This window comes from Aulonocara stuartgranti (assembly GCF_965226115.1).
Source record: "Aulonocara stuartgranti genome assembly, chromosome: 22".
Taxonomy (NCBI): Eukaryota; Metazoa; Chordata; class Actinopteri; order Cichliformes; family Cichlidae; genus Aulonocara; species Aulonocara stuartgranti.
This window is the reverse complement of record NC_138957.1, coordinates 20,685,253-20,708,695: the sequence shown is the minus strand read 5'-3', so window position 1 is coordinate 20,708,695 and position 23,443 is coordinate 20,685,253. Positions and strand designations below refer to the sequence as shown.

Sequence of the window (23,443 nt, the reverse complement as noted above, 5' to 3'; positions counted from 1 at the left end):
TGTCATACTCGGGGAAGAAACTCCAGAGTATCTTTAAAGACATCAAATGTGCAACAAGCTGACTCGAGCAGACGCCCACGCACCAACATAAGAGACAGACTAGCTGATTGTCGACAGTGTGTACACACTCTGTGGGACTAATTAGGCAGGTTGTGCTGGAGTGACGGCTATGTTATGGGGATACAAGACACATGTTCCCTGCTGTTAGTCAGCGGCAGTATGTGTGTGTCTATGAATGTTTATGGGGTATATGTGGGATGCCAAACATCCTACTGACCTAGTTCTTATATGTCTGACAACAAGAAAAGAGGTGGGGAGGTGTGGGAGGGAAGTTTGTATGCAGCTGTCTTAGCTGTGGGAAAGTGTTTCATTGCAGCTCATAAGAAACCGAGATGGGATTACAGCATTTGGCTGGTTTTGTGATAGTAAAATATGTCATTCCATTCACACTTTTTAAGTTATGCATGATCACTCTGTGGGACGGAGAGAGGAAGAGAGAAAATAAATATCTGGTTAAAACTGATAGTGCGCAACAGAATCAGGCTTAAACATTTACACATGCGTTAAAGTGTCTGCACAAAGAAAGCAAGAGGGGTTCTGTGTATTACAGAGACTTGTAATGGGTTTATGTAAGGAGGAGAAAGAGGAAAAAATAGATGAGCACTGAGGCCATGGATTAGCAAACACTAACTGGCAAAGGAATTGATCACATGGTATAAAAAATACAAGGGAGAAAAGGGGGATGCAGGGAAGAAGCATTACACACAGAGAAAGAAAACCCAGCACCAGAGAGCCAAAAAATATGTTGAGAGACCAAAGAAAAAGTAGAGTACAGACAATCCAGAGGTGATGAAAAATAAAGACAGATGGAGAGAAAAGAGGGGACAGAGAGGTAAAGCAAGCAGGGAGGAAGAGGGAGACAACAGAGAGGCAGAGGAGAGAAACAGATGGTGGCAGAGAAGAGGCAGACAGAAACTCAATGGGATGACAACACTGGCATAGCCAGCGAGGCACAGCAGGGAGTATGAAAAGCTGAAAAATGTCAGCAGAAAGGGAGGAGGATGATAAGAAGTGAGGGCAAAGCAGGACAGACAGCGAGGGTTTTCATCTAACGCTGCACCAACTTTCAGGGAAAACAAAACAGACCTTCTCATCTTATCAACACAATTTATCAGCTTATAAGCTTCTCTTATTAAAAAACAAAAAACAAACCAACTAACTAACAATGCTTTATTTGCTCATTTCTCATATCTGTAAATTAGAATTATTGCGATAAAATAGACTTGTTACAATTCAAAAAAGCTAATCATATAACTGATATCTAAATCACCCTTCACATGATGCTCTAATTACTTCAGACTGTGCCTGTAATCTGAATCAGCTGTCTATTTAATCCTTCAACTACCTGGGGTCTCTTAAACAGAGACACCTGCTCCTTTCTCCTCACACACAAGCTGAGATAAATCTCTGTTCTAGATTGTGAAGGGTAAAAAAACAAAAGTAACATGATTTCTACAGCTTCATGAGCAGAACCAATACTGTCAGACCTTATTTATTAGTCATTATAAAATAAAGTACTTAATAATGTCTTTTTAATATCCACACACAGAAAATATAAGAAATCTACGGTGTAAGAGTTTTACCTCATTAACCTCCTAATCACGCTTATTGTAAGTGATTGTAAGAGTTGTTGCACTTGAATTGCTTTGCTCAATACGGCTTTTAAGGTGGAAGTACCGCAACAGCAGTCCATCTCCCTTAACAGTGCTTAATACATGTGGTCTAATCTTTTGACTGAATATTTTCTCTATTTCAAAGCAACATCTTGTTCATGGTAGTTTGATACTTTTGAATCCGCACATCTTCAGAATAATAACAAATACACCAGAAATGTCTGTCAGCTGAAAATTATTCAGCAAGTCCAGGTAGTAGATTCGTTCAAAGGCTTTAAGAAATGAAAAAAAAGAGCTTAATGGATATCTGAACTCTGAGTTCATTAATCAACAGTTTGTCTTGTTCTGACTTTGGTCTTTTACCAATAATGGGAGTAGAGCCTGTGCATCTTAATAGCTTTGTTAAAGTTGTTGTCCATGACTTAATCACGCGTGCAAAGTAATGAATTTAATAAGTCTGAATATGAGCAATAAGGAATAGGAGATCTCTCTGGCTGTTTGGGTTGGTACCATTTTACTATGAAACAGGAAATCTCTGTCTGTGAGTTTGTTTCTTTGACTGCCAACTCTTCCTAGACCGTAATGAGTTGAGCAGCCAAGCTTGGCACATAGGTACATCTTAGGCTCCTAGAGGCTCTTATCTACAGGGTGGGCCATTTATATGGATACACTGTAATAACATGGGAATGGTTGGTGATACTAAAGTCCTGTTTGTGGCACATTAGTATATGTGAGGGGGCAAACTCCTCCAGATGGGTGGTGACCATTTAGAAGCCATCTTGGATACAACTTTTGTTTTTCCAATAGGAAGAGGACCATGTGACACATCAAATTTATTGGTAATGTCACAAGAAAAACAATGGTGTGCTTGGTTTCAACGTAACTTTATTATTTCATGGGTTATTTACAAGTTTCTCTTTGTTCACAGCCATTGACATGTCAAAGAGGTTAACACGTGAGGAGCGGATCGAAATTGTGTTGATATCTGGTGAAACGCAGTAACCGGGTCATTGCAGCAGATTTCAATGCAAGACACCCTACGAGTCCACCCATCTCCCATGCTACAGTCAGCAAACTGCTTGCTAAGTTTCGTGAAACTGGTTCAGTGTTGGATTTGCCAAAATGTGGACGCAAGAAAACTGTCACTAATGAAGAAACATCAGTGGCTGTCCTAGCTTCATTCAGCAAGAGCCCACAGCGTAGCACTCGCCGCATGTCACTGGAGAGTAGCATTAGTCGAACATCCCTTCGGCGGATATTAGCTACTCACAAATGGCACCCTTACAAACTCCAGGATGACCCAGATCGGTGCACAGAATTTGCAGAATGGGCAAAACAAAAATTGGAACAGGACCCTCAGTTCACGCAGAAGATTTTGTTCAGTGATGAGGCAAACTTTTATGTGAATGGTGAAGTTAACAAACAAAACCACCGCTATTGGTCTGACACTAACCCAACAAAACAAAAGTGATGGTTTGGTGTGGTATATGGGGTACAACGATAGTGGGTCCATTCTTCATCAATGGAAACTTCAAGGCCACTGGATATTTGAAATTGCTACATGATGATGTGTTTCCCTCTTTATGCACTGAAGCTGGCACGTTCCCTGAGTTTTTCCAGCAAGATGGTGCACCACCACATTATGGGTGCCAGGTCCGAGCATTCCTAGATGAACAGTTTCCTGGAAAGTGGATTGGTCGTCGTGGGCCAGTTGAATGGCCCCCAAGGTCTCCCGATCTGACCCCCTTAGACTTTTATCTTTGGGGTCATCTGAAGGCAATTGTCTATGGTGTGAAGATACGAGATGTGCAGCACCTGAAACTACGGATACTGGATGCCTGTGCTGGCATTTCTCCTGCGGTGTTGCTATCAGTGTGTGAAGAGTGGGAGAAGAGGGTTGCATTGACAATCCAACACAATGGGCAGCACATTGAACACATTTTATAAGTGGTCAGAAACTTGTAAATAACTCATGAAAGAATAAAGTTACGTTGAAACCAAGCACACCATTGTTTTTCTTGTGACATTACCAATAAGTTTGATGTGTCACATGACCCTCTTCCTATTGGAAAAACAAAAGTTGTATCCAAGATGGCCGACTTCTAAATGGCCACCATGGTCACCACCCATCTGGAGGAGTTTGCCCCCTCACATATGCTAATGTGCCACAAACAGGACTTTAATATCACCAACCATTCCCATGTTATTACAGTGTATCCATATAAATGGCCCACCCTGTATATCAGACGTTATGATGTCATCATGTTGCCCAGCAACCATCCAAAAACAGGCTAAAATGACCTGTTTGGGGGATTTTTGGACTTATAAGACTTTATAAAAGCAACTTTTTTTATTTCATGACTGTAACCTCTAATTAATATCCAAGAAAATTATTAGCAACAACCTGAAATGACCTTTTATTTTTGCCTTTAATTTCATGACAATAACATCTCATTTATATCCACAAAGGCTCAGTTGCACATAATATATTATATCATCATCATGTTGCCTAGCAACCACTTGCTAAAATGATCCTTTTTTTCCATTTATGCAGCTACAACACCTTATACAAGCATAGTACCATTTCAATTTCACTGCTCAAACAGGCTAACAATACAGGTGGGATGGGCATGAACCAGTAATAGCAATAAAAATGAATGTTTGGGATGAATCCAGAAGACTAAATAACTCACAAGCTCATTAAAATAAATAACAAAACTTTAATTTAACTTTAAATACACAAAATCTATCAGTAAAATACTGTAAATATAGTGTGACACAACTTTATCAGTCCTAATCTTGGTTTTGTTGTTCCATTTCATTTTTCATAAAGAGAAGAAAATCACTTGAAATTTTAAATGAAATTGTGATAAATACGATATAATTATTTCTTACCCCACCCCTACCGAAGCTTTTTCCATACTCCACATTGTACGCTGTCTATTTTACACATATAAACACTGTATTAATCCATCACATCCATAAATTAGGGAGGCTAAATTAGTCAGGAGTGGTTCAGTTTAAACCACATTAAATAAATAGCTGATCTAATTCTAAACCGCAGTGGAGTAGCCAGCTCCTGTGTGTATTTATGAGAGGTTGTTTTATTGTGTGTACTGAAAATGAATGTGCCTTAAGGTTTTCCATTATATTGTACCAGAATTATACAGCATTAAATTTATTTGTCAAAAGTGACTTGCATTATGTGCATTCAACCTCCAAACCAACAAAGACCACATTCAGTGCTACTGTGCAAACGCTCATATGATCAAAATGCCTCCAGTATTCATCTATTTGCTGCTAATCTACCTCAGTCTCAACAACAGACCCTGTACAACAGCAGTCGGTGAAAGACGTTTTATGTATGCTGATTCACTGTCATCAAGACAAACTTGTGATCATACAGTACAAAAGTTTGGTATATTGCCCAGAGCCTTTTCCCAGAGCAGCTACTTTAAGTGTTGGAGCCAGTAAACAAATGACCAAACACCAAAGCTGCAGTCTTTTGTGTGACTTTGCTGCTGTTCTGTGCCCTCACTTTGGGTAAGCGGGTTCACAATGATGCATGTAACAGTGCGTGGCTCTCTCTTTCAAAGGCGATGATATTCAACACGCCTAACAAATGTTCTCTGTGTGAATGTTTCGCTGTACTTGACTGCATGCTGGCGTGATTACGGCATGAATGCTTTTGTCCACTCAACCATCACTTCATCTGTTTAAGTGCTTGCATTTTTCGCCAAGTGTATCAAATAAAACATCCACCCACTTCTACCATGACTGCAGCCAAATCCTATGCCTACTGCACAAGTTTGGTCGAACATGTATGGTGCATTTTTTCCCTTTCCTTTCTTTTTTTGCTGTAGACTGTAGAAACCACAAATGCTGGGTTCAAGAGCCGAGCTCAACCAGACCTTAATTTAACAATGTTTTGCAGAATTGTGCAGAATGTTAGTAAATAGTAGATAAATTCAAGGTTAAAAAGCCTTCAAAGTCTAGATTTTTGCACTTTATCTTCCTGTAAATACTGAGGGATAGTAAGACCATTTCAAAGCCTCAAGAATCCAGTTTCTCTTTTCACTTACTTACCAATTACCTTTGCTGTAGTACAGCACACAATTCGTCATTATAAGTATGGCAGACGATCACAATCACAAGAACACATAGACGGAATACTTCAGGAGCTGACGTAGTGTCTGACAGCTGTTTGGTTGCTTGAGGCAGAAGAATGCAGTGTGTGTGTGTGTGTGTGTGTGTGTGTGTGTGTGTGTGTGTGTGTGTGTGTGTGTGTGTGTGTGTGTGTGTGTGTGTGTGTGTGTGTAGACTGAGTGACTGACCATCATTGTAATTTAAGGGAAATGCCTTCCTCAACCACAATCCTATTTCCCTAGACTCCAACAATCTTGTCATACCACAAGTGAAGAATCAGCCCTCTGCACGTTTAAGGTGCTGAGAACAGGAATGTTATCATAGGCGCACATGTGTTTGGAAAGAGCCGTGTCCTTCAGTAATCATCACTATCCTTTACTTAATGTTTGCCGTGTTACTGGAAGTGTGTACGTGGCAGCTGTGTTAGAATCTGTGCCAAAAACAAATCATTCCTGTTACAGGCCTGGACTATTTTTAGCATACAACCTTAAAATGTGTTTTTGAAAAGTAGGAAGATGAACAAATAACAATCACATGCACATGCGCACATGAAAAAATAAGAACAATCTCAGAGGAATGTCTAGTTCACCCAATAGCATTTCCTTCTTAGTCGTTTCAAAGCCTAAAGTAACAACAATGCCATTATAAGGCTGAGAGTATAGAACAGTTTAACTGATGGAGGTCATAGTTTTCAAACACACTGGTAAATGAGAATTGATCTCATGTAGGATATTTTTTGTGTGTGATTGTATTAAAAGAACAAAGAATCAATATGTAATTGAGTGCTAAGCTACAGTATGGATAAGAGTTGGAACACCAATACTGCTGCTGTGATCACAGGCCTAATTAACCTGACACAAATCCGTGCAAAACTCTGGAACCACCTCTCATTTCTTTATATGCATGTAAGGCCAAAACAGAGTTTGTACAATTACAACAAACGTGTAAGCCAATATTTGGTATGACCACCTTTATTCTTCAACACCTGAGCCTAAACTCTCTTGAACATGTTTCCTTGTAATTTCTTTCAGTAGTCGTCAGTATTTCACGAGGATTCTTGAAGGAGTTCTTCTTTGAAAGTTGGCTGCCTTTTGTTCAGTCCTCTGTCACTCAATAAGACTTGTTTCGCTGCTGTTTGTACTACACTTCTTGTGTATTTTGGCATACCTCACTCTTTTGTTGACATTCAACCTTCCAACCATTTCTGATGAGACCAGACAGAGTTACTGTGTCTGCTCTTTGCTGGATTTTTTTTCTATTTCTTGCTTGTAAAGCCACTTAACTCGTTGCTTTGAAAAAGGTTCGGTACAAGGACTGGACTGTAAACCAGAAAGCCTGGAGAACTATTGCTCAAGAACACTTGACCATATGAAAGCCTGGCTCCGTAGAACCAAAATATAAAGAAAAGACAGGTGACTCACGACCTTTGCGCAGCACTATATGTTAGTGTCACTGTCCAGTTAAAACTGCTTACCACCACATTTAGTGGTCAGTAATTACGCTGATAGATTAAGTACTATACAGTTCAGGAAAGTTCTGAAATATGTTAGCTAACACATTAAAACCCAATTAAATGCTCTGAAACGTGGGAACACGACAGCTGATGTTCAGTGTTCCGTGACAGTAAAATATCATATAAATAAACAAAATAGTGACTCGATCAATCAAAAGCCTTCACTGTAATTTAATAAGAGGAGCATTCCACACTTGCAAAAAAAGGCAAAATAGAACATCTTTTTAACAAGTTGGAAAATGTTGCTTCACGTTACTTAATCAGTCACAATCAGCTGGGGAAGGAACGAGGTTGCAATCATCACTTTGTACCACTAGCTGTCAATAAAATCTAGGAAAGCAACTAACTTAATATTTCCCCACTGATTAAGACCCTAATGCCAGATCAGTTGAGTGAAGGTTGACAGCCCTTCTACTTTTTGTTTTTACTTATCCCACACAAATTCACAGGCAGGGTATTGTCCTGCCTTAGCATTACTTTGTAAAACTACACTTGTGTGTTTGTCTCACACACACACACACACACACACACACACACACACACACACACACACACACACACACACACACACACACACACAGAGCCGTGGGATTGTCTTACCCCATTGTCTTTATTTAGGGCAAATGAATGCCTGTCCTTTCTCGCTCTGTGTGTGTGTGTGTGTGTGTGTGTGTGTGTGTGTGTGTGTGTGTGTGTGTGTGTTGTGTGTGTGTTTAAGCTTCTGCGTTAAGAGGGCATGCTGAGAGAATAGGAAGCGTGCTTTCTTTGCCAACCCTCTCCTTGGCAGTAAAACAAGGACACACACACACACGCACGGACACGCACACACACACACACACACACACACACACAGCGTTGAGCATTTTTAATTGGCCCCTGATTTGCCAGTAAGTGTTCTTGCCACTTTCTTCACCTCACTGTGCTGGCCCCCTGCCTCAGAGCCTGGCAGAGGCACAACTGGACTTAGAAGATCTGTGCATGTGTCAGTGTAAGTATACATACATGTGTCATCCTCAAGAATAACACATGTCTTAAATTGGTTTCTTGGTCACGACAATGAGTTCAGTGTATCCAAATGGCCTCCATAGTCACCAGATCTGAATCCAAGAGAGCACCTTTGGGATTTGGTGGAACAGGAGATTCACACCATGGATGTGCAGCCAACTAATTTGCAGCATCTGTGTGATGTTCTCAAGTCAACCGAAATTGACCAAAATCTGAGGAATGTTTCCAGCACCTTGTTCAATCTGCGCCATTAAGAAATTAAGGCAGCTCTAACGGTAAAATGGGGTTCACACTGGTACTAGCAAAGTTTAGCCAGCCAAATTAGCCAGTGTATATTTCCAGGTTGAATCCATGCATGCAGTGTATACAATTAAATTAAATGTCTGATTCTATGTAACCACATGAGTGTGCTGCAGAGCATTTCAGAGAAAAGAAGAAACTAAACACACACATGCACATACACACACTCAGACAACCTTGACTTCAGTTGCAATTGAAAAGCATTTGTAATGGTCTGTCTGGGACTGTGTGTGCGTGCGCGCCCGCATGTGCGTGTGTGTGTCTGTGCGTGCATTTGTAATATACTTGATGTGTGCAAGATTTATGTACCTGATATCAGAAACAGATTGCATCCTCGCCTGCTATCTTTGCAAAGCAGTGACAAAAAACCTCATTCCTTTTGCACTCTGCACACACTGAGACAACCGCAGGCACACACATCTACCAGCAACTCAAGGTCAAAACAAAGAGGATGAGATAAGTGTGTGTTGAGTGGTCTATACGTGTGCACGTGTTTGTGTGAGTGTGATGACATCATTACTACAGCCGAGCACTCTATCGTTGATTGATGGAGAAAGGGTTGTTATGGTCGACTGCTGCGAGCTCAGTGCCCGCCAGCTAGGCAGCTGGACCTTACCACTCTGTGTGTCTGCGCGTGTGTGCGTGCATGTGTGTGTGTGTCATGCAGCTCGTGTAAAATGATAAATAGGAAGGATACATTAGCCATTTGTTGAAAAGGCAAGTTTGTAACGTAATTGCCTGCTGTCACAACAATTATTATTTATTAATAACTGAGTAAGCAATAGCAGTAATTGATAAAATGGAAACTATCCATAAATCCACATATCCATATATATAAGATGTAAAAATATAGGTACAGACACACACAAACACTACAGGACTGTTTTCAATCCTAATTTATGGACAATGAAGAACAGCAGATATCTGTGTCTATATTTTTATTGAAACATGCTCTGGAGCGGCTTCATTTACATAATTACAGAATTACATCTTTAGTCTGTTTTGGTAATTATATACTCATAATCTCATCAGATACAGTTTATTCTCTATGAACCTTTTCTAGGTAGCACTTGTAAGCAGATAGTCCATTCAACCTCACTCCCTGCCCTATCAGGTTATCAATCACACACACACACACACACACACACACACACACACACACACACACACACACACACACACACACACACGTACTCATGCTACTCAGATGACCTCCCATTGAGAAGCAGAAGAAGGAGACACAATATTAGCATCACGTCACAAAAAAACCCAAAAACACACAAAACAATCGTGGCTCAACCATCTCTGATGTCGCCTGTGCAACCAGAGCTCTTCAGCAGACTTCAAACACCACGAGGAGCCTGAAAATCTTACAGGAATAATTAAAAACAAGCTCATAGGAGCAAATAAACAAAACCGCAATATTTTCAAGCTATGGGGGGGGGGACAGAAAGTGCCTCCAGAAAGTCCCCTCTATCACAGCTCTAAACATTAACTGTAGACACCTGTAAGCATCTGAGGAAATTTGCATTATATCAGAGTGTAGAGGGTGTGATTTAAGATGAGCAACACTGTATTGCAACCAAGAGTGGCAAACTGTATATAAAGGATGGAAGTAGCAACTATGACATTGCCTACTGGTTTGTGAACTCCAGTTTTGAAGCTTGAGTTCTTGAGTATTTGAGACTGCTGACATCTTGCTCTGTTTGCAATGTTCTGCCATCAGCTAATATCACAAAAACACAGAAGAGGTCCAAGTGAGCAACTCAAATTAAAATAAGTGTAACCTTACAGACAACTCGTGGCTCGCAGCACCTACTTGTCTAAGCAGAATTATAATAATATGAATGGGTACAAAAACAATAAAAATCATATTCATCTATAGTAGTCAAATGAGGGAAATCTGCTTATTACTGGTGTCTATAAAAGCTCTTTTTGAAGTTACCCCAAGTGGCCAACTCGAGGAACTGCAGTTTTTAGCACTTCTATGTTGGCTTAATCCAGGGGTCTCCAACTCCAGTGTTCAAGTGCTACTGTCCTGGAGATTTTAGATGGATCCTTGTTCCAACACACTTAAATCAAATGTTGTTACCAGGCCTTTGCCAAATTTGATGGCATGGTGAAGAGGTAATTCAACCATTTGATTCAGCTGTGCCGGACAGTAGCTGTCGTTGATTGGAGTTGGAGACCTCTGGCTTAATCACAGCTGAACCCATACTGGCTGTATATACAAGCAAAACTGCAAAAAACATTACACATTCAGTTTGGTAGATTTCCATTTAGATTACAGTGAAAATCCTGTTTATTTTTCTTACCTCATGTCTTTGACTTAATGACTATTTATTGTGGCTAAATTATACATGTGAAGTGTGTTACACTGCACAATATATGTGTATGGTATGCCTCAGGTGCTCACTGAGTCAATCACCTGACTAGCAGAGTGCTCCTGCTGAGGTCACATGTTACAAAATGAAAAATTAAGCAGATTAGGGCAGCAGTGCGGACTCATCTGACCATCTCATAAAGAAAGGTCACAAGTTAATGTAAGAGTAATTCGCCTCTTATTGAATGAGAAATCATTCCCTATTTCTTTTCTTTCAAAAGAAATGCATCAGCCTAAATGCGCTGTGGATTAAGTTACTGCTTATGCGGTGGGTCACATTTTATCAATGAATGTTTAATAACGTGGACGGCAACCTAAACTCGATTTATGTCTGCAACTGAAGTAAAAACCGAGTCTCAAACGCACTGCACTGCTGCAGAATGAAAACAGAGCGTCTTTGACTGTGAAGCAGATAAAATAAAGACAGGAGGGGGAGAAAAAAAATGCTCCGACAGATAGGGGTGGGGTGATAACAGAGGGAGTGAATAGAAGACAGAGACGAAACACAAACGAAGAAATAAAGAAACCGAGTTGTGGCAGAATATGATAAAAGAACGAGGACCTCGTCTGAGTCTCTCTCTCTCTCCCGCCCTCTCACTCTCTTTTATTCTAAGATCTTCAAAGACTAATGCAGCACTCCCGAGAGACTGCTACCAATACTGGCGGGACACACACACACACACACTCAGCTGGGAGACAAGCTCTGCACAAGCCTTCTCTGAACCAAAGTAATGATACACAGAAATATCAGACAGACAGATGAAGGGAAAGAAAAGTGGCTGAGTCAGGCAGAGAAGAACCTTTGACATAAAAGGAAAGAGGAAGAAATTAGATACACCGTCTTCAAGCGAACAACTGGAAGTCTAGGTATTTTTGCAAAAATCAGTTAACAATTTTGTCATATGTAAATTTAGCAAAGGAAAAAGCGAAACAGGTAAAGAGTTCCAAACTCAAACTGTGACAGAATTTCACCAAACGTAATGCAGTGTCACACAAAGCATGGGCTGTGTGTACTGTGTAGTAATATCCTCGTGGGTCTCCAGTAAATGCCCCCTTTTCTCGTTGTTTTTTAACACTGTTTTCTCATTAAACACCAGTGTGCACACCACAGCGTCTTTATGCCGAGTGCTTGACATCTATTTTTTCACTTGTCAAATATTTTCTCTTATCTTTGACTGAAACGCGACAAAAAATAAAGACAACACAATGAAGACACATGCCTCCTCCTGCTCCTTCATTTTTGCCCTGGGAGAAAATTCTAATCTAGCATCGCTGTATTCCTTCTCGCAGCTTTGCACAGAAGATGAGTCTCGCAGCAGCAGCATAAAAATGTGCGCTGCTGTACACGTAAGGCTTTATCACTTATCTGCACGGCTGATAAAGTTGGACTCATTATTTGCCGTGGTTGTTAATGCGGCTGCTTGGTCTGGGGAAATAATATTCTTGCATGCCTTGTTAACTCTGTTTCTCTTCAGTCCTTCCACCCGCCCGCAATTTCTCTTTGTCTGGCTCTTTTTTTTCTCTTTCTTTTTCTTTTCACAAACCGCCTCCTTGTCTCTCATCCTCCCACCTCGCTTTATTTTTATTGTTGTCATTCGAAATCTGTCACTCGTCTCTCACGCTGGCTGTCGGCTCTACGCATCCTCTCCTTATTTGACCTACCCACTTTCGTCTATCTGCCATCGCCCACCATTCACAAGCCGCGCTTGCAAATTCCACAACGTAACATGTATGGCCTGTGAACACTTGTCAAAGGAGCACTTGAGGGATGTTTGACACAAATGACAAGGCCTTACCATTCACACTACGTAACGTACAGCATGTTGACGGTGACAGTGCAGCGCACGCTTTAAGTAACTGAACAAATCACCTAAAGGAGCCAAAGATTTTCCCGCTGCACCCTCTGAGCTGTCACATATTTAAAACTTAACTAGGTTTTAACAGGACTTCAAGAAGGATTTTAATACATGTTGATGTTAGCACCTGCAAGGGCATAAAAGAATAAGCAAATAAAAAGAACTATTAAAAAGACACAAAATAAATCAATATAAACTAGACGGGAAAAACAGAGAAGGGCAATGAAGCCTGAAAAGCCGAGACAATAAAAAAGATAAATATGAGAACAAGCCAGAAAGCAGGCTGTTGCTTTGTTACTGTGGTCTAAGAACACAAAGTTAGTACCAGACTCACTACCGGCATTTAAAACTGAATGTAGCTGAACAAAGCCACGTTAATGAGTGTGTGTGTGTGTGTGTGTGTGTGTGTGTGTGTGTGTGTGTGTGTGTGTGTGTGAAATCTATTAATAACCCAGCTGTTTTTGAGTACTCTGTTATATTTACATTGGAGAATGTATGCACACAGGCGCACACACCGCTGTACATTCTCACTGACGCATTTGTATTTGGCCGCTCACACTTCCTGACACTGCTCGTGGGACTGTCACTTAACCTCCTTGATTTGGCAGTAAAGGTATGACGCTGCTCGACCATCAGCCCAGTCACACATCACATGTTCACAGGTGGCCGTGTGGTCTGGATGTGTTTCAGAGGTACTTGTTTTAATCAGAGACAACATAAAAAGTGAAACTAGCTACCAGGTCGGAGAAGTGAAGTAAACGTGGAGGTGCTTTAAACCTGCATTCTTTTTAATGGGCAGCAGGGGGCGATACTTGAGGCTGCGGGGAAACTTTTGGTCCTGACGAGCTTATGGGCACAGTCGTTCATTTCACTGATTAAACTATTCTGGAAATTGATCTTGTTATTTGCCATCTAACGAAAATGATACGATGCTTTTTACGAAGTGTTCTCTCCATGAATGCAAAAAAAGTGCTAATTAGCATGTTGCTATGTGTCTGCTAGAAAACGTGAGGACGTTATAAAATATCTTGTGTAATTCAGATTTAGTGGATATAGATGAAATGTAATTCTTATTAAATTAAAATGGCAGGATGCTTTCATGTGGTGTTATAATTGCAAAAAAGGCAAGTAACTTTTGACTGCTGGACGGTTTCCAGGCAACCTGATGGCATCATAATTAAACCTGCATTACCAAAATTTTGTGGATATAATCGTCATGTAATAAAAAAGATACGATGCTTTTATAAGGCATTATATGTGCATGAAAGCCTAAAGTAGGTTATTTCAGCATGATGTTAGGTGATGACATGATGATAATGACAAGAACATTCAGGGGCTTAAGATGCACTGGTGTCCCAAGCTTGCTTGTTCAACTGATCTTGTGGGAGGAGCCAGTGGGCAAAGAAACAAACCCATACAAACACAGACACAGAGTATAATACATGAAATCTCTATCAACAGTAAGTGTCATAAAGGAGGATTACTCAGGGTATCCTCACGGGGCATGCTGCCCATTGCTTGTTACATTCAGTAAGAGTGATATCTAAAAGGCTAATCAAACCAATACTGACATCATTTTTTCTGCTATACTAAGTACATCATTGCTGCTCTGTGATTAGAAATAAAATAACCAAAATAATTTACATATATGATAGTAGTGAGTTTATTTACCCAACACAAATACCTTGTATTTATGCTGTGATATCCAGCTCTCTTTTACCTCTCCTGTCTCTCCTTTATCTCTCCAATTCACGATGCTATACGACGTTCGTTAGCGACCATTAGTTGAAGACGACTTTACTAAACAAGGTTTTGTGAAATATGAGTGCAAAAGGAGTGCAACAGGTGTTTTTATTCACTTTACCATCCGGGTGTTCTCTATATGGCAGCGCCAGCGTGCATAATACCAGGACCCTGGAAATGAGGCAGCTAAATTCAGCTGTTCACTTGATACTCCATCTTTACACAAATGTAGAAAGGCGACCAGATATACATGTTCTCTCGATTTTCTCATTGTGTGTTACCTTTTTAAAGTAATACAAAAATATATTGCATAATGCTCCAGCACTGTCCTACAGTGGAAACAGATGCCTCTCATGCTAACTGATGGCTCTAAAAAAGGTGTGAATGTGAGCGTGAACTGTCTCGCAATGTTAGCACTGCGCTGTCAGCAGGAACCATCTCACAGTATATAAAAGAAGTCAAACCAAATGGTTCCCATGTATGCCTGACTGATACAAGCACTAACTAAATTTAAAGAGAGTGAAAGACTGACTCAAGAGGATAGCAGAGTGCTCTTACACAGTGGCCGATAATAAAACCACACATCCTTTTAAGATGCACTGTTTACAACACTTGATCAGAGCACATTTACAGTCGTTATCCTATTAAAGCCCTACACATGAAAGGCTCTACTGTGAAATGCACAGATGTGTCCACCTGCAGCTCCTTCTTATATAAATATGTGATGCTATAAATAGTGTCCGTGTGTGTGTCCGTGTGAGAGGGACAGAGAGGATGATATCATTATCATGACTGGGCGCTGGCTGATGGCAGGTCATCATGGCTTCCTGCCACTCGCTCTTAGTTTATGGGCCTCTGAGAGTGTGAACACCACTGTGCATGAGTGGGTGCATTCTGTCCTCTTCGCTGGGACAGTGGGGATATTTTATTGAGTTCATAAACATAATGTACACCCACACAGGCTCACTCTATGTGAAATCCCCTCCTTTTATATGCAAAGATCTCTCAATTTGTTCACTTCTTTTGATCCATCTCCTCTCAATATCATACTACATACAAAATAACCAAATCCAGGGGGCGCTAGCGAGCCAGCAATGGAGTAGGACGTGTTTCTGAAGGCTCCCGCTAACAGAGTTTCAGAAATAGTTTTTTTTCAACCTACAAAGTCTCATTTTATGTCACAGGGGAAGCTAACAGTTTTATATACTATATTAAAGCTTCACTCGAGACAAAATGGCATCGAACCTAAGGAAATACAAGTACACCGGAGGAACTGCGGCTAGGCCCGGCGCATCCTCGGACGAGAATACCAATGGTGGCCCAAGGGCGGCGCCCGGCTCAGCGACCACTGAGGAACGGGCTCAGCAGAGCGATGGGCGCTTTGTGGACACTGATGCCCTGAAATTAGAGCTTCTTCAATCCATTAAAGATGATATCAGCGTGGTGTTAAAAGAAGAACTCAGGAATGCACTGAAAGAAGATTTTGATAACATTAGGGCTGACGTGCAAGAAGTGAGAAATGAGATTGCTAACAATACGGCGGCAGCGCGCGCTGAAATGGATGGAGTTAAGGCCACGGTGAAAGAAGTAGAGGACGGGCTGTCAATGTGGAGCGATGAGGTGGTCACCTTGCAATCTACGGTGAAGACTTTGAGGAAGGAGCTATCTGACCTGAAAGATAAATGTGATGACATGGAAGGCAGGATGCGGAGATCCAATATCCGTATCATGGGGGTCCCGGAGGGCCCGGATTCGAGCTCCACCACGGCCATATCCGTGCTACTATGTGAAGCGCTGGGTATGGATAAAGATGTTATTGTCGACCGCTCACACAGGAGTCTGGCCCCGAGAAGGCCGGGTGGTAACCCGCGGGCCATCATAGCCAAGCTTCATTACTACCAGGACTGTGTGGAAATTCTACGCCGTGCCAGGACCCAAGCTCCGCTGAGGTTCAATGGACAACCGATTGCAATATTCCCGGATTTTACGACCTCGGTGGCCCGAGCTCGGGCTGCTTTTACAGAAGTCCGGAAACTTCTCCGTGAGCAGGAAGGTATCCGTTTTGGGATCAGGTTCCCAGCGCGACTTTGTATCACGCACAACGGGGAGGAGAAAGAATTTCTGGATGCGGCGAAGGCAATGGAATATGTTAAAGAACATATTATCAACGTTTGAGGAGGCTGCGCCTGTTGCTCTATGTGGGAGCGCCAGTGCTACGGTTGGTTGTCTCAGTTACGGCTGAGTGTACATGACTGTTTGTTGTAGCGTTCGCACGGTGATGAAAAGCTTGAAGAGACACTTCTTGTTCAGACATTTAAACTTATTTCATAAACACATTTTGGTTCATTTTATTTCATGGCAATACCATTGGGTTTAGAAAAGTTCTATACTTTGTTTGGATGTCGATATATGTATGTGTATATATATATATTTTTTCTTTTTCTTTTCCTATTTTATTGACTATTTTTCTTTGTAGGATATGCTATGTCAAGCGGCCAGCGGGAGCCTAAGAGTCTGGCTTATAGTAACCCAAACAAGCACTAGGCTATATGTGTGGATCTGTTTGCAGGGGGTTTGGCAGTCACCATGTTCGATCTGGTGTAATTGCTCATTGTGTTCTTGGTTTGGGCTTCAGCCAGATATGTTTATTTTACTTATCAATGTGTTTTTTGTTTTTCCCTTTTTTTTTTTTTTTCCTTCTTCTTCCTCCCCTCTCTTTCCTCTTCTCCTATGCCTGTTGTGCATCTGGAGCTTTCATATTTTACTATTTGAGCAGGGATGAGCACAGCGCGATCATTTAGTGATCGGGTGGTAAATTTTGTAAGCTGGAATGTAAAATCACTCAACCATCCAGTCAAGCGGAAAAAGGTTATTACTCATTTACAACGACTTAGAACGGATATAGCATTTCTCCAGGAAACGCATCTGCGTACCTCTGATCATCTTCGAATCAAGTCTGGATGGGTAGGCCAGATATATCACTCTAAATTTAATTCTAAAGCTCGGGGGACAGCAATATTGATAAGCAAAACTTTACCATTTATAGCCACAACTGTAGATGAAGACCCTGCAGGCCGTTTTGTTGTAGTTGTAGGACATTTATATGGTTTCCCCTTGATTTTAGCGAATGTCTATGCCCCTAACTGGGACGATCATAGTTTTTTCACTAATGTCTTTGCACGGCTTCCCAACATGGCAACGCATAATATTATTCTTGGTGGGGACCTAAATTGCTCATTATCTGCTATGGACCGCAGCTCGCACAAATGCACGCCTATTTCAAAATCAGCACGTGTTATACAGCGTTTTCTTCATAACTACGGGTTAGCTGATGTATGGAGATTTCGTAACCCAACTTCAAGTCAATATTCTTTTTTTTCTAATGTCCATAAAACATATACTCGTATAGATTATTTCTTTCTGGACAAAAAACTCCTCCCTTTGGTGACAGACTGTGATTACAAGGCCATGGTGATTTCAGATCATTCACCTGTTGTTCTTTCACTGCGTATTCCCAATGCCTACTCCAATTATCGGCCATGGAGGTTCAACCCAGTATTGTTAGCAGACGAAGAGTTTGTTAATTATATTAGGTCTCAAATAGATTTCTTTCTTGCCATCAATCAAACTCCAGAGATGTCACCATCAACTGTTTGGGAATCTCTAAAAGCATATCTGAGAGGCCAGATAATCTCATTCTGTGCGAACAAAAGGAAGAGGGATACTGAGCAACTCTCTCTATTGGCTGACGAAATTACTAAACTAGACGCTGTATATAGCCATTCCCCTGACCCGGTATTATATAAACGTAGGCTGAAATTACAAACTGAATATAATCTTCTATCTACAAAACAGGCTGAGTATCTAATTTCGAAGTTGCGTAGCTACTCGTATGAGCATGGAGAAAAAACAGGCAAGCTGCTAGCTCATCAGCTACGACAAAGAACAGCTAATCAAGCTATCCCTGAGATCCGGAATGACCAGGGAATAAGATGCACGGATAACCAAGGTATAAATAATAGTTTTTTTTAGATACTATCAGACTTTATACAGCTCCCCCCCGGCTAAGGATGACCTGGCTCTAGAAAATTTCTTTGAGAAACTTGATATCCCTTCCTTAGGGGAAGATGCGGCCACCAGTTTGGAGGAGCCCATTTCTGATGCTGAAATTGAAATGGCCATACGGAGTATGCAGTCTGGAAAATCACCTGGCCCCGACGGGTATCCTTCCGATTTTTTTAAGAAGTTTTCTAACCAATTGAATCCATTGTTAAAATCGACTTTTGAAGAATCTTTCCTCTCACAATCCTTGCCTCCAACAATGCGTCAGGCAGTGATCTCCCTAATTCTAAAAAAGGATAAGGATCATTTAGATTGTGGCTCATACCGTCCAATATCTCTGCTGAACACCGACACCAAAATCCTTGCTAAAGTGTTGGCCCGCCGTTTAGAGAAACATCTGCCCTCCATTATCTCACCTGATCAGACAGGCTTTATCAAAAACAGGTACTCGTTTTTTAATATTAGACGTTTATTAAATATAATCTATAGCCATGTCAAAGGTACTGTATTGGAAACTGTTATTTCACTTGATGCTGAGAAAGCGTTTGATCGGGTGAGATGGGACTTTCTTTTCCATACGCTTGAAAAATTTGGCCTCGGGAGTAATTTTGTATCCTGGATAAAAGTATTGTACTGTGACCCTGTAGCGGCCATTCGGACCAACAATAGTCTGTCCCCCTTTTTTCAGCTTCAGCGTGGCACACGACAGGGGTGCCCTTTGTCACCTCTCCTTTTTGCCATCGCAATTGAACCGCTAGCTATTGCTCTAAGACACTGTGTTGAGGTTGAGGGAATACGTCGTGGGGATATCGAGCATAAAGTCTCTCTTTATGCCGACGACATGCTCTTGTTTATTTCCAACCCTTCAAATAGCCTCCCTAAACTTTTAGATGTACTTAAGGAATTCGGGACAATTTCCGGATATAAGGTGAATTTCGGGAAAAGTGAGGCAATGCCTTTAGGTACAATAACCGGGGAACTTTCGTCTATTTTAGCACCTTTCAAGCTCAGCTATAACAAGTTCAAATACTTGGGCATTTGGATTACGCAGAATCATAGAGACTTGTATAAAACTAATTATCTTCCTTTATTGTCTAAACTAAAGGAGGATTTTGGAAAGTGGGAGTCCTTGCCTCTTTCGCTGGGTGGTAGATTAAATATCATTAAGATGACTATATTCCCTAAATTTCTATATCTTTTTCAGTGTCTTCCAATTTTTTTAACCAAGTCTTTTTTTAATAATCTAAATAGTCAAATCTCCTCCTTCATTTGGAACAAAAAACCACCTAGGCTGAAACAGAGTGTATTACAAAGACCGCGGAGCGCAGGAGGCTTGGCACTCCCAAATTTTCTGTTTTATTACTGGGCAGCTAATATAAGAGCATTATTGTACTGGATGAAAGACCATGATAATTTATCATCATCATGGGTAACACTGGAGCGGCTGTCGGTGAGTCAATCCTCCCTGGTGTCTTTGCTGTGTGCCAGATTACCTCTGGCGAGACCGATCTCCAGCTTCACCACGAATCCTCTTGTTGTCCACTCACTGAAGTTATGGTATCAGCTCAGACGGCACTTTAAACAGACTGAACTTAATGCACCACCGCATAGACATTGCATGTTCTCCCCATCCTTGACGGACGAGGCATTTAACATATGGACAAAGCTGGGAATAACGTCAATGGCTGCTCTTTTCACGGACAAAATCTTTTCCTCATTTGAACAGCTGGTGAACAAGTTCAAGATCCCTCAGTCACACTTTTTCAGGTATCTACAACTCAGGAATTTTGTTGCTTCTAATACTGACTGCTTTCCGTCCTGTCCACCACCATCCCTTTTGGATGATATTTTTGATTTTAAGCCAAATGCTAAGCGGGTTATAAGTGATGTTTATGAGCTGTTGAGTAATTTTAGGCTGTCCACATTGCAATCACTTAGGGAACGATGGGGAAGTGATCTTGGCCAACGGATTACAGATGAGACTTGGCACAAGATAATCAATAGCATTTCTTCATCATCTATTTGCCTTAAACATGTGGTGATTCAGTTCAAAGTTGTTCACCGTCTCCATTGGTCTAAAACTAGACTGAGCAAAATCAAGGATGGGTTTGACCCCACATGTGACCGGTGCAAACGAGAGCCTGCTTCCCTATTTCACATGTTCTGGGCGTGTCCAAAACTGGGTAGCTTTTGGAAAAGCATATTTGAAACCATATCCAACATATTTGGTGTTCCAATTGCACCCTGCCCGTTTATAGCTATTTTTGGAGTGACGCCTTGTGATGCCAGTCTTTCCAAATCACACTCTGATCTTCTGGCCTTCTGCACTCTTTTGGCCCGTAGAATGATATTATTGAAATGGAAAGAGCCACTTCCACCTGTATATGGGCAATGGGTTAAGGATGTCATGTACTATACTCAGCTGGAAAAGATCCGCTACACTGTAAAAGGTTCGGTTCGGCGGTTCTATGACACATGGCAACCTTTTCTTACTTACTTTGAAAGATTAAGTCCGGATACTATTGCTTAATGTGCGTGTGAGTGGGGTTTTTTTTTTTTTTCTCTTGCTGTTGTTCATTTATTTTATTATTTACTTTGTATCTGTAACTTTATTTTATTTTATGTTATTTTGTCTCTCCTTTCCTCTCTGGCTGGGTTTTAGTTACACTGTTCTGGGGGGGTGGGGGCACAACTGTTTGTTAATTTTGCCATAATTGTTGTTGGAAGCAATTCTTTGTTCAATAAAAAGACCTTGATCAAAAAAAATAACCAAATCCAGAGTTAACACTATTGCATGTAATTATGCCTCATTTACCTAGTAAATCTATGATTCTTGTCAGAACGAGACAGCGCATAGTCATCTTCTCATTTCTTAGCTCTTTTACTCTCTCTCTTTATCTCCTCCAACCGACTTCTTGTCTAAATGTTTCCTTTCTTATCTCACTCTGAGTATAAATATCTCCCTTCCTTCCCTTCTCCCCGTGGTTGTCCCTCATTCCACTTTCTTTTCCGCCCGACCCCTTCTTTTTTTTTTTTTTTTTGAACGCACTCTCAATTCCTCCCACCTTTCTGTATCAGCCCAGCGCACCTTCCACCGAGGGCGACTTTCTTCACCGTCTGCCTTTGAGTCGTTAGGTGAGGTAATCCCAGTTATAGTCATAAACTCTCCCAACACGCTCGTACACACACCCTTTGAGCACAAACAGGGCGATCATAAAGCTGACAATGCTGTCATTCAGACTTATGGTGCTGGGCAGAAAAACACCCAGAGACAGAGCAAAGAGTGAATGCAAGAGAGTTTCCACTGTGTGTGTGTGTGTGTGTGTGTGTGTGTGTGTGTGTGTGTGTGTGTGTGTGTGTGTGTGTGTGTGTGTATGGGCTGAAGGCGAGAGCACAGAGGGGAGCCACTACAACAATTTACTGCAGGAAACTCAATGAAGGAAAAACTCAAGTGTTTGACTGGAGGGACTTTTCTATATGCTCCATTCACTTTTAGTTCAACAACTTCAGTATATGTGCATACATGTGTGTGTGTGTGTGTGCGTGTGTGCATGCCTGTGCGCGCATGTGTGTGTGTTTTTGTGTGTTTAGGGGATTCCACTGTTTGCTCTGCTCAGTATCTCGTTACATCATCACATGGTGCTTTGGGCTTGCTAGCATTAAAAAAAAAGAAACACACACACAAGCTGGTATACACACAGGCACAAATACAGACAGAGATAAAAATGTGTTTTAACTGCAGCTGTGCAGCAAGTGTTCATGTGTGTCAGTGTGAATAAACTGTAATGAAGTCATAAGATTGCAAGGGCACACTGGTTGACTCTCAAAGAGCCTTTATAATACCTTTTCAATATGACCCTCTTAATGCACTTAGAGAGAGAGAGAGAGAAGCACCAGCCGGTGGAGTGGAGAGACACAGAAAACAGGCCAAGTGAATCAGGTTAGGAGACGAGGAGGGACAGTAGGAGAAGTGAGGTGGAAGGGAAAAAATAAGCCTGTGAGAAGTATTTCAGCATTGCTTTAAATATCAAATTTAATAAAAGTAAAACAGCTATGTTCGAAAACTTTTTCTGAACTAAATTTCAGCTGCACACTCGTATGTAGTTGCAGTTTGAGTCATATGTTTTACATATAAACCCGAGTCTGCAGTGCAACAAGTGACTGTAGTTGTAAAGCTGGAAAAAGGTAGCAGAAGTACTAAAAGGTATAAGATATAAGAAAAAAAACTAAATTCTTGCTCTTTTCCCCTCACAACTCTCTAGTTTAAGTACCTAAAAAGTGTTCAGTGACATTAAGATTAAAGATGGCATCAGACTAATACACGCTAGTCGCTCACAATAAGAAAAATCGTCAGCACGGATCAGGGCTGTGAAACGTGCAGAGCCGAATCAGCAGCGTGCCACGAAAGAATGGAATGTGCTTGACAAAAGGTCAAGACACACACACTTAGGCGTGTACGCACACACAGACACACACACGCGCAACCACCCACACACACCTGTTCAATGTCTACATGAGGAAGCTGGGTGAAAAGGTTACATTCCTCAGTATCTATTACTGAGTAGATATGGACAGACTGGTGTAAGACATGAAAGGAAGAAAGAAAAGATGGACAGACGAGGTGAGTGGTGGCGTCTTCCACCATCACAGACGTAAAGTAAACAAAGTGATGCTGAGACAAAACAGAGAAGCTGCTTGTGCGAAGACTAAAATACAGATAGAAAGGACAACAGAACAGAATAATAGAAACAAAATCAGTGCT

General features: G+C 41.2%; 1 protein-coding gene across 1 annotated transcript in view; it reads right to left on the bottom strand.

Moving 5' to 3' along the window:
- Window positions 1-23,443, bottom strand: part of atxn1a (ataxin 1a) — a 114,819-nt gene that overhangs the window by 33,565 nt on the left and 57,811 nt on the right. The window lies entirely within an intron of this gene.